Source organism: Antedon bifida, chromosome 1 (genome assembly GCF_963402885.1).
Source record: "Antedon bifida chromosome 1, ecAntBifi1.1, whole genome shotgun sequence".
NCBI classification, from domain to species: domain Eukaryota; kingdom Metazoa; phylum Echinodermata; class Crinoidea; order Comatulida; family Antedonidae; genus Antedon; species Antedon bifida.
In genome coordinates this window covers 19,609,409-19,621,684 of record NC_136226.1, presented here as the reverse complement: position 1 = coordinate 19,621,684, position 12,276 = coordinate 19,609,409, and the positions used below count along the sequence as shown (strand labels likewise).

General features: G+C 34.6%; 1 long non-coding RNA gene across 1 annotated transcript; it reads left to right on the top strand.

Annotated features, from left to right (window-relative positions):
• The first annotated feature begins 284 nt into the window (after positions 1-284).
• LOC144846361 (uncharacterized) lies at positions 285-4,559 on the top strand. Its single transcript, XR_013613032.1, has 2 exons — positions 285-622; positions 3,871-4,559. It is a non-coding gene; the product is annotated as an uncharacterized LOC144846361 (long non-coding RNA).
• Positions 4,560-12,276: the final 7,717 nt, after the last annotated feature.

The window sequence follows — 12,276 nt, the reverse complement described above, 5'->3', positions numbered from 1 at the left end:
TTGCGTTCCATACTTTATTGTGGCCGAGTTGACCGATTATAGTTTTTGGCCGAGTTGACGTGAGGCCGAGTTGACGTGAGGCCGAGTTGACGTGAGGCCGAGTTGACGTGAGGCCGAGTTGACGTGAGGCCGAGTTGACGTGAGGCCGAGTTGACGTGAGGCCGAGTTGACGTGAGGCCGAGTTGACGTGAGGCCGAGTTGACGTGAGGCCGAGTTGACGTGAGGCCGAGTTGACGTGAGGCCGAGTTGACGTGAGGCCGAGTTGACGTGAGGCCGAGTTGACGTGAGGCCGAGTTGACGTGAGGCCGAGTTGACGTGAGGCCGAGTTGACGTGAGGCCGAGTTGACGTGAGGCCGAGTTGACGTGAGGCCGAGACGGTTTGGGGCCGACTTGACCTACGTGACCTGCACCCGAAAGACGACTAAAAAAGGACAAAACAACAATAGAGGGCGATAAATATGACATAGGCCTAGGCCAAGAAGTTCCAGAAGTTCTAGCCTACTAGTACTAGGCTAGGCTAGGCCTACACTATCTTTGGTTCCAGCACGATTCGATATAGGGACTAGGCCTAGGCCCTAATCATCATGTAGGATATTCTTTGGTTGAATGTGTTGAAGAAGAAGTAAGTATCTGACTGAAATTACATAGGCCTAGGCCTAGGCCTAGTCTCAAATCACTACCAAAACCACATGCCTATACTATAGGCCTAGGCCTAGTAGGGACTGGGCATAGAGACGATTCAGGGACGATTTGGCCCTGAGTGAGTGAGACGATTCGGCCCGGGACTATTCGGCCCACTTTTGGTGAGACGATTCGGCCCACTTTAGGCCTAGACCAAATTCATATTCATTTTTGTTGGTATTTATCCAGTTTTTAAAGATAAAGGTGTTTATTAACAATCCGTATTTATTGATATTGAGAATCTTGATATAATAATAGGCCTAGGGCCTAGGGCCTATATATAATAAATTACTAAAAAAACGTAATTTTATATTCAATTTATTAATAATTATTACTTCGAAAACTTTGTTTATTTCGTGCATTCGCCAAGCGGCCAACAGAGGGCGTAACTTGTTTACATCGTTCGCGTGACTAAAAAATGATCATTTTCGACAATGTTTTCAAAATGTTTGCTTTATTGCATCTTTATTCCCTAGTAGTACTACCCCATAGTCTCTCTGAAAATAAAATTTGGGGAAAAAAGCTTAATTTATGCTTATAAATGCATATCAAAGCCGATAAATTTAAGTGTGCCGAATCGTCTCAGGGCCGAATCGTCCTGTTACCATAGATACGGGCCACACCAGCAGAGGTAAATCGCAGTGCGCCATAAATAAAAAATAATCGGTACAGCCTACAACAGGTAAGTAGGTAAGCCAACAATGGGTACGAGTAAGCCAAATAATGCTTTAAATTTAAAGGTCACTAAATACAGGCCAAAAATACCAAAAAATCTTATTAAAAAAAACAAAACACTAAAATTCACGTGCTAATTTTGACATTAATATTTTGAGCAAAGCTTGGGCTTTAAAATAATACAAAATTTGGCTCCGACAATCCACGACATTTCATATAGCAAGCGATTTAAATGTCCCTTTGCATGCCGTTTTAAGGTAAATTTATAATACATATATAGACATGGTTACGTTTGGTTGCGCACATTGATGTACCGCAAACTGTAGCTTAATGAATAAAAAAATATCTCATGTGGTTGTAGCATCCCCTTTTCCAAGGTGTGTTGGAAAGTCCTTCTTCATGTGTTTGCGGTACATCAATGTCCAAACATAACCACGCCTATACGTATTATAAATATATATTTTTTTAAACGGCATGCATAGGGACATTTAAATCGCTTGCTATATGAAATGTCGTGGATTGTCGGAACCAAATTTGGTATTAACGTAAAGCTCAAGCTGAAATATTAATGTCAAAATTAGCACGTGAATTTTAGTGTTTTTTTTGTTTAATACGATTTTTTGGCCTGTTTTTAGTGACCTTTAACCCAAAATTAAAGCAATAATTTTATTTTTACTGCCTAATATGGTTAATAACAGATAAAAATTTCATGCAGTATCAAATCCATTGCTTTTTTCTAGAAAAAATAACTGTTGTTTTTGCCCATTTTAAGTGAAATTTCATGGTTTCTCCCAGTTTCCATGGTTACAAGACACTAATTAATACGTTTCGTAAATTAACTATTCCTTCAATTATTAGCTTGTTTAACTCAGAAATGTAGATAAGATTTTCACACTGACCTTTTGTATCCATGTTGTTTTTCAGGCCAAGGTTTTTTTTTTGATAATGACATTTTAATATTTTTAATATATTGTTGTACATTTTTAATATATTGTTGTATTTTAATGTTCTTTTCAATTCAATTGTAAATTTTGATGCAATTCAGTTCTTGATTGTAATATCAGGATGTTTTTATATATACCAGAATAAAATAATAATAATAAAAAAAATTATGCCGAATATTATAACCTTAATCTATGTCATTTTTTAAGCCACACATCCTTCTCCTAGACCTGTAAAATTTAATTTTTTAAAATAAATATTTATCGACCAAAAGCAAAATATGCACAAAAATAATCTAGATCCTAACATCATATTATCGCAACCTAAATTAAACATGGACGATTTTGAATTTGACCGATATCGTAAAAATCGGAGTGACTTCGGTGGGGTTTCCACTTCTTGAGCCGGTGCGTTGTAGTGCGACCGCTGAGTAATTACATCGGTGCTTCCTTTCTGATAGGAGCGTTGCTGATTGATGCCGAAACTAGAAGACAGGGCTTCCCCTTTTATGTCTACACATTCTGTGCTATTAACTCCGAGTGAGTGGCCAAGCTGTTAAGACAGTGGAACCGTAATGCCTTGCCATATTAACATCGGTTCGGTTCGCTCCATGGTTCTGGTGGTAGAACGAGTCTTTTCAGATAAGGACTAGTAGGTCCAGTGTACACATCTGGCTCATGTGCTCTTTAAAGAACCTAGTACATCTTTCGAGACGAGTAAGGGGGGTTACTCCGGTGTACTAGTATACACGCAGCCACTGTCAGCATACGCTTTTTAGGGTCACCCTCTATAAATAAGGTGTAATAAACAAGAAATATTTCTTACAAAAAAACGCCGCTCAACATTTTAAAATTAATCATTGTTCTTTTGATTAATTTATAATTATTAAAAAGATGTCCTTTAATCGCAAAGATACATACAAATCACAGATAGTTCTTTAATTATGAATCACATGCCCATTTTTTCACTAGTTAATTGTATACACAGCATTTGAAAGAAGACATGTGTACCTTTCCAACAATGTATTATTTGCCAACAAATATTAATCTACTAATTCAAAAATGGCATTTAAAAATGGTCAATTTTGAACTTATAATGTGCTGTAGCCTGTTTGTCTGTGACCTCAACCTGAACTGTAGGCATGCAACTGAATACCCTCTAGAGACAACGTGACTTCTCAACTGAAAATTCTTCCACAATCTGTTAATTCGCGTCAACCAATCAAAGGGCAAGAATCCAAAATCGTTCCCAGACATTTTTGGGTCAAGCAGCTGGGACCTATATAGTCGAGTTTCCATTTTCGCAAAACTGTCGGCCTTAGATACTAAAGCTACCGCTATGAAACAGCTTATTAATGAATTTGTCCTCATGGGACATAACTGGCTAGAGCAGCGGCGCGAAAAAATAAATAAAAGATTATGAATCTTGGACGATTCTGCCAAGGTTTGTTGGGTTGAAATGTCCCACTTTTCAGTCAAATTCTCATAATAGAACATTTTTAAAACTTTTGAGTGCATTTTTATACAATAATTTAGGTAATTTGTGATATTTATTTCTACATTTTTCTTTTAGATACTTAACTGTAATTGTTCAGATGGCCAGCTCAATCATTACCAAATTAAGCACTGCTCTCAAATATTCTGTTTTGGGTTACTGCTCAATGCACTGTATATCTGAATACTTACTTGATTTTACATGGTGCTCAGGACCATCTATGCAACCAACAATTTCTCAAGATGATATATTACTTACTGAACACATTGGTATATATTTCTTTCAAAATATTCACAGAGGAGATATTGTTATTCTACGGTCACCATATGATCCAACAAAATTGATGTGTAAACGAGTAATAAAGATTGCATATGATGAAATTCCAACATCTTCATCAATGGACACTCAGTTTGTACCTAAAGGACATGTGTGGTTGGAAGGGGACAATAAAAAAAACTCAACGGATTCTAAAGTCCTAGGTCCAATTCCTGTTGGTCTTTTAAAAAGTCGTGCTATATTTAGAATCTGGCCTAAAGATAGAATTGGTTCGATATAACTGTGCTGTATCATAAACAAATATATAGAACTTCTGCCCCACACTCTCTCTGTTCAGCTAAGCACCAAGCAGAATATAACATCTTGTTCTCTGTTTTATGTGATTTTATTGTTTGTGCGACAATGTTTTTAGACAATTTTAATGTGTGTACTTTCAGCCAAAGTTTCAAGCCATTCATGAGTTTGACAATAAAGTTTATTGAATTATTGAATTATTATTAATTTGAATATAAACTTTCCACACATAGAAACTAAAGTATGATTCACACTACAGTATCACAGCTAACCTGTTCATTGTCAAAAATGTTTTTTTTTTAAATTTTGATATTTTGTTGGCCGTAATTATTTAAAGATTATATTGTCCCCCTGAAAAAATAATTTTTTTTTTAATATGCCATTTTTATGTCACATAATATTTATTCACTTTGACAAAAAATTGGATCGGACAAAAAAATGATTTACCTGAAAAAACTGTACCGTAAAGCAAAAAATTAAATAGTCAAATTGTCTGTTTATTTTGTCTTTTTGTAAGTTAAATCATTTTTATTCAATGGAATTGAATAACTTCATTAAAACTGCTAATTAAAGTCCTATTTTATAAATCTTTATTTTTCCTGATTATGGGGGACAATATATCTTTAAAATGGCATAGGTTGTAAATAAAATGTTATTTTGCAAGCAAATTGTTTGTGCACCTGACGTTGAATTACTTTTTTTCAGGTAAATACTTTTTTTTGGACCAATTAAAATGGCATATATTTAGCAAAAAAAATCATTCTTTCAGGGGACAATATGTCTTTAAATATAGAAATCAAACATGGTCGTATAAAATGTTTTTTTGTGTCCACGGTCCGTCTGTGGCTATATGCCATATATTTTTATGAACAAATATAGTCTGGTAGTTGAAACAAAAGTATAGGCCTACTGTAATTAATATGATTGTATATCTTGGCAACCTCTAACTGTAGAGGCTTCTATTTGGTCTCAAATTGTTTACAACATACATATTTCTATTTGCTCTAATCTAATGAAAATGTTTGTCAAACAAGGCCATACACATGGCTGCAGTCGTAAATCACGGTTTGGCTCAGTGAGTAAAACTCTGTGGCTATTGATATCATTTTTAACCTGTTCGTATAGCTTTATTTTAAGTTGGAATTGACTCAAATTTTGTGAATGTACTAAAGATGGCGAGTAGAATCCGATTTGTACAAAAAATACATATTTTTTACGCTTTCTAAGTAACGCATGCAAAAACGTGTTTGTGCTCAGTCATTTTTTAAAACATGCTAACGGCCTAATTCATGCTCTAAATTGATCAAAACATAATTTTGAGCTTTTTTAATGCGCAATTTCACTGCATGACCTTGGGACGCGTTTTTATTTGCTAATATTTAACCCTTGACCTGAATTTGAATTTGTTTTATTTGCATGTATTTTTTTTTTTATTTACATTTTTTTAAAAATTTCAATGGGTTTTTCTATTTTCCAAGTTTGGTATCTTTTTTGATACTTTTGTGATTACATTACATTTAATACATTGTGGTCAAGTTTTGATTTTTTGGTTTACGTGGTGATATTATTTACACATATCGCGGATTCGAACATGAACGTACTAAGCATTGATTTCAATGGCCAAACCGTGATTTACGAAAATCATTCTGTTCAAAGGATAGGTGTAATTAATTAAAACTTACGTTTTAATTTGGCAGCCCGACATGGTATTTGTAGATCTGGCCATGGTGGTACACAACAGAGGAGGTGGCGTAGTTGATACGTGACGACAACCCACAAAACACGTCAAATTACTGTTATTTTTTGCCTTTTTTTAGTGTTTATCCTTAAAATTCAGGAAAGTTATATAGCCTATTGTGTGCGGCCCCTCAATAAACATCAGTGTGCCAAATGTGAGCACGTACCATTCAGCGGCTTTGGAGGAGAAGAAGAATAAAGATTTCATACAATAACAATAGGTGATCATTTTATTCTAAATCATCACCTAACAAACTGAATTAGTATATTTCAAAGAGTCTTATCATCTGATTCATCATTAATAAAATAACCAATTTCTCCACATGGTGTTTAGCAATTTGGCACAAACTTGTTTGTCTGTAACTTTATATGTTGTCCTTTTTGCCAATAAGATAGGGCCTATATCCCATTTATTTCCAAAGAATGGTGCATATGCTTTTGTCAGGATGCCATTAACAAAATGAAACAAAAAATATATCACAACAAAATATAAAAAGTATGTTCAAGTACATTCATAGAAAATCAGGAAACAATTTTTGATGGTTATGATTTTTTCCCCATGAAACAAATGTAGAGCTTTGTTTAATATGTTTGGGTAATATATATTCGGTAGTTATCAGACGGGTGTCCGATATCAAGATCTGAGTTTTCTAGTTCCAGAATGGAACTAGACAACCCAGAACATCAAATGGATTGTTCCATTATTAATCAGAGGGTAGCTTGTTCGAAATACTACAGTATTGTACGTTTTCTTACTAATAATAATAATTATTGTAACTTGTAGTAACAGCCTACGACTTAAATCATAAAGAAATACAGTATACACCTTTTAAAATGTAGGCTTAGCATTTAGGCCTAGCTAAGCAAACTCAATTCAAGGGTCAACGTGTGGGCGCTATTGCGATGTATAGGCCTGGCCCTACTAGGCTAGAAGTGGTCAACTCGTACCCACACCAACTCGTACATACCTAATTTTTAAGCCAACGTGCACTGTATTTTCTTTATGATTTAAGCCGTAGAAAACGTACACAGTAATCAGTTTTAAAAATACTCTAGTATTTCAAATGACCTACCTTCTGATTAATAATGGAATGATCCAAATGACCTACCAACCAATCATTTGATGATCTGAGTTTTCTAGTTCCATTCTGGAACTAGAAAACTATATTGATAGTATTGATATCTGAGTTTTCTAGATCTAGAAAACTCAGATATATCTGAGATCTGAGTTTTCTAGATCTGAGACATATGGTATGGATGTGCTGTCTAGTCAACCTGAAAACAATAACACTCATTTGTAAAAAAAGACTTGATTCTACAGGGTGAGATTTATAATCAACTTAACTAAACTTTCTGCAGACTATCCACTCCTTGTATTTATTTGCCACTTCTCATTCTCTACTGTCCTCCCTTCTGCAACCTGTGTCTGGTGACAGCCACATGGTTGCCTTTACCTTCATTCTGGGACAAGCACCTTTGCTACACTCACTGTATAAAATTGTCTTTCATGTCCTTTCATAGTTTATTTGGTAAGTGTTCAGCCATCTGTAGAAGTGGGTGAATCTGCTATTCACCTCCACTACATATTGATACGATACGATACGATAAAACTTTATTGTCACAATGGCAAAAATGAAAAAAAAAAAAATGAGATATGGGTCCTTAAGTACACTCGAGTAATATAAATATAACATAAATTACAAGACTAAATAAATAAAAAAACAAGGAAATGTAACAGAAACATGAGTAATTAGCGGACTAGCGTTTGAAATCTCTATTATACAACCTGATAGCTGATGGAATATATGTGTTTCTAAATCTATTTGTTTTGACTTTGGGGTGGAGTAATCTACCTGATCTGCAGGTAACAAGGGTATCAAAGACAGGGTGAGTAACATCAGACATAATACAATTAAGTTTTTTAGACAATTTAATATCATTGCCTATAATCTTACCCACTTGCTTAATAATCAAATTTAATTTTTTCTTACTATTTAAGTTCAGTTCATTTAACCATATAATGATACAAAGTGAAAGAGCAGATTGTACAACAGAAACGTAAAACATATGTAAAATATTGGACTTAACATTCAATTTTCTTATTCTACGTAGAAAGTACATTCTTTTATTACATTTGGTAGCAAGCTTATCCGTGTTAACATTCCAATTTAGTTTATCATTGATATAATTGCCAAGATATTTATGTTCTTTGACAATTTCCACCTCTTTACCATTGATCAACAGACACTCATGGTTATGATTGGCTTTCCTAAAGTCAACAACAATTTCCTTAGTTTTTTCAACATTAAGTACGAGATGATTTTGAGTACACCAATCGACAAAAGAATTAACATATTCCTTATAACTAAGTTATTATTGTCATCGATTAAACCTACTAAACAAGTGTCATCTGCAAATTGAATAGAAAAGCATTTAGTTTGGTCAATAACAGGAGGTACAAAATCATTAGAGTAAAGTGAAAAAATTAGGGGCGACAGCGAACAGCCCTGAGGAGCACCAGTATTGCAAGGCAAACAACCAGAAACCGAATCATTGAATGTGACCGACTGCTTTCTGTTGTTTTGAAAATCAGCTACCCACAGATTCAGCTTGTTAATTAAAGTGTGGCTGAATAGTGTTGAATGCCGAGGAGAAATCTAAGAACAATAGTCTAGCATGTGACCTGGGCTTGTCAAGATGCTCCGCAACCTTGTGGGTAAGCGTAATTACCGTGTCTTCAACACTGCGATTTTTCCTATAAGCAAATTGATGACTGTCTAGCAAATCATTAGTTTCCAAAGTCCACTTAGATTTAGCGATTTTTTCTAGGCACTTCATAGGGATTGCTGTTAAAGCTATCGGTCTATAATAATGTTAGACAGTTTCCACAAACTGGGAATCTTAAAGCTATCCAGAGACCATTGAAAAAGATATTGAAATATTGGACTTAATTGAGGTATATTTATTCATATAAAAACATACATACAGAATATACAATAAATAGCAATAAATTTGGAAAAGCACAAACTAAAACAAGCTATAAAAAAATGTTTAAAAAGCCAACGTTATAATAATAATAATAATAATAATAATAATGTAGGGATAGTAGTCTGTAATTTCCAACGATTAGTCAATACAAGGGAGCATCCAACAAATTCTTACAAATGTGGTTGCAATAAGGGGAAGCATATCACGAAAAACAGTTTAGAAAGTAGAAGGCCATTTCCAAACTTCATACAAAGACTCATGTATCCTTTCAATTCCAACACATTGAATATTGGTTAACGAACTATGCCACAACAGACATGCATGAGGTGAACGTTCATTTGGCATCAACAGTCGATGATTGCTGCCACAATCTGCACTTGTTCTGGTCTAAACATTTGCAGCTAGGGCTTTCCACAACCTTTTGGATCATGATCAGTCAGTCAGGTTTCATGCTCAATCTCCTGGACTGATCCATGTGTACAAACATCTTGCATGATGTGGAAAGATCATGTTTCCAATAATGACTGATGTCTTTCATATTCTGTAGTTGCTTTAAGGCATTAACATTTTCTTCTCCAACTGGTGGCTCTCTGAAGCATGTTGTTGTTTATTTTGTACAGTGTTTCACAGTAGGCCTACTTGACATGCCTTTTTTGGTTATCTGCACTTGGCGGATAACCCCTTGTTATTGTCAGGATCTTGTTTGTTTTTTTTTCTTATTCTTCTTTCCACGAATTTTGTCCGCAGCGTATCTCTAATATTTGTCAACATAAGATTATATAACTTTGTCAGAAGATTGACCTCTAACTGTAGATGTGCAAGAAACTTTGTTATTTGACGTTAGAGTCGCGCAGCTCAAGTTTCGGGAATTGAACATAGGTTGATAACCATACAACAATTTAAATTGAAACTTAGCAAAGTGTAAATTTATTCATGCGCACTGTCTGTGGAAGAAAAATTAATTTCTAATCAACTTTCTACGCATTTCATGTCATTTTAAGCATGTACAAATTTCCAGACGCGCGCATATTTTTACGTACACGACGCGCACGCAGCGCTAAAAACATCCCTTTTTTTGTGTGAAGTATGTTTTTCCAGCCTTTTCTAGTAATTTCACCAACTTTTAAACAATTTCGACTTGAATTCATGTCATACGAGCACTTCGAATTGGACAATTTGCACATGTTTTTGATGAAAAAGTTCAAAAATTCGTCAAAATTATGCCTTTTTTTTCATAGTTTCTAAACTACATGGTGAAGTTTTATTTTTATTACATATTCTGGAAGTAGATGAGTTGTAGATCATGCATCAATATGGCTAACCGGAGATTGTGAGTCATCGTATGGCCACTCGAATATAAAATATAGGATTTTTGTCTCTTTCGTCATAGCTCATCACATTTAAGAGAGCGCATCTCCACTTATCTGTATTCCATTTCCCCCATATTTTTGTCGTGATTCGATTTGAGGATGATCCGCTATTGATTAGGTTAGCTTCAACCAAGCAGATTTGAGCGTGCGAGGCCCGCCTCTATGAAGGGATAACTGACGCAGAAATTATTCAGAAACACTGTTGGTTGCCACAGAAAACTTTATTCGGATCTCCTTCCGCATGTGCATATATACTCGTTATTCTTACAAGAACAAAAAACCCTGGAAGTACAATTAATAGATATTAGAACATTGATATAACGTATAGTTATTTCATACTTGTAATGAACCACACTAACCAACACTATGGTAAACCACAATCTCAGTACATAATATTATTAACACTCGAATAACTATGTTAACTTGTACATGTACATGATAAGCACCTTCCAACCATTATAATCGACTAACCCTAACATTGATATATAGAATTAAATACTTCTTAGACTTAATACATAACTTTCTGAAAATAAAATGTCTTCTAACGACGGCAACAAACAACAAGCCTTATAACGGAAGAGACTCATGGTATGCAAATTGAGTTTGCATTCCAACGCACGCCACCAACCGCTTCTAATATAGCGGACAAATTGAACCACGACATATTGATGCTGTCTAGGTCAATCAATTATCTTTCGCATGATTTACCATTTTTTAAATTTTTTATGACGTCATCATGATCAAAAGTGTGAAACACTTGGGTCACTTTTTTCATCATTACAGCAAATTTCAATGTTATAGCTCCTCAGAATGAAAAGTGATACTCATGATTAAAACATTTTCTGGAAGCTGTTGAATTGTAGATACAAATTTATGTAGAAATTTTGCGCATCGGATGTTGTGACATCATCATATGGCCAGTTGAATTATAAAAGTCGTATTTTCATATTTTGCGTCATAGTTCATGACTTTTTAAAGAGTGCGCATCCATATTCTACGTATCCAAATTTCTTCAACACGTTAATATGTTGTTGCTCAGATATTTCCCTTCCAAAATTGCTATCTACGCGTTTCATTATGATGACGTCATCATGTTAAAAATTAAAATAAAAGGCGGGTTTCTTAAGTGTGGTGAATATCACTGATTGAGTTGAGTAGCCCAACACAGACTAGGCCGTCTATCCACCACCACCTCGTAGAGGGTGTATTTTTCAATAAACCGATTATGGTTGGCATTGTGGTATTAAAAGTTGATTAAATAAGTGATCTGAGAGTTCCCATGAACATTTAAAGACAAAAATTTATTTTACTGATCCTGCTTACAGGCATAATCTATCTTTTTTTATGTTTTGAACAAACAGGTATAAATACCAAATAAAAACATAAAAAGACACTCGCACAGTACGCTATTCCAGTATCATCGCATGTAAAAGAGAAACTTGTATAGACCACTCAGCATCTTCTTATGCAATGTTACCTACAGCCCCCACCCAAATTTATACAGATCTTGAAAGTACAGTAATGTTAAATCATAACTGTCATCTGAATAACAAAAATACTATAGTAATATACATAAATGTTTTAGTTGCGGATTATTTTTCTTTTATTTATTGTTCAACATGAGATTTTTCAACAGAACTGTTCATTATCATTTTAATGTTGTTAGGCATACTGACACGGTTTCAATTTCAGCCAAAATACAGCAGAAAACACACAGTAGTATTTAACATGAAGAAATATACAAAGATGAAATTTCAAGGTAAACCATTAAAGCGACAATGACTTAAAAATGTATCCCTTTTTTCCTTGTTTTTTTTTT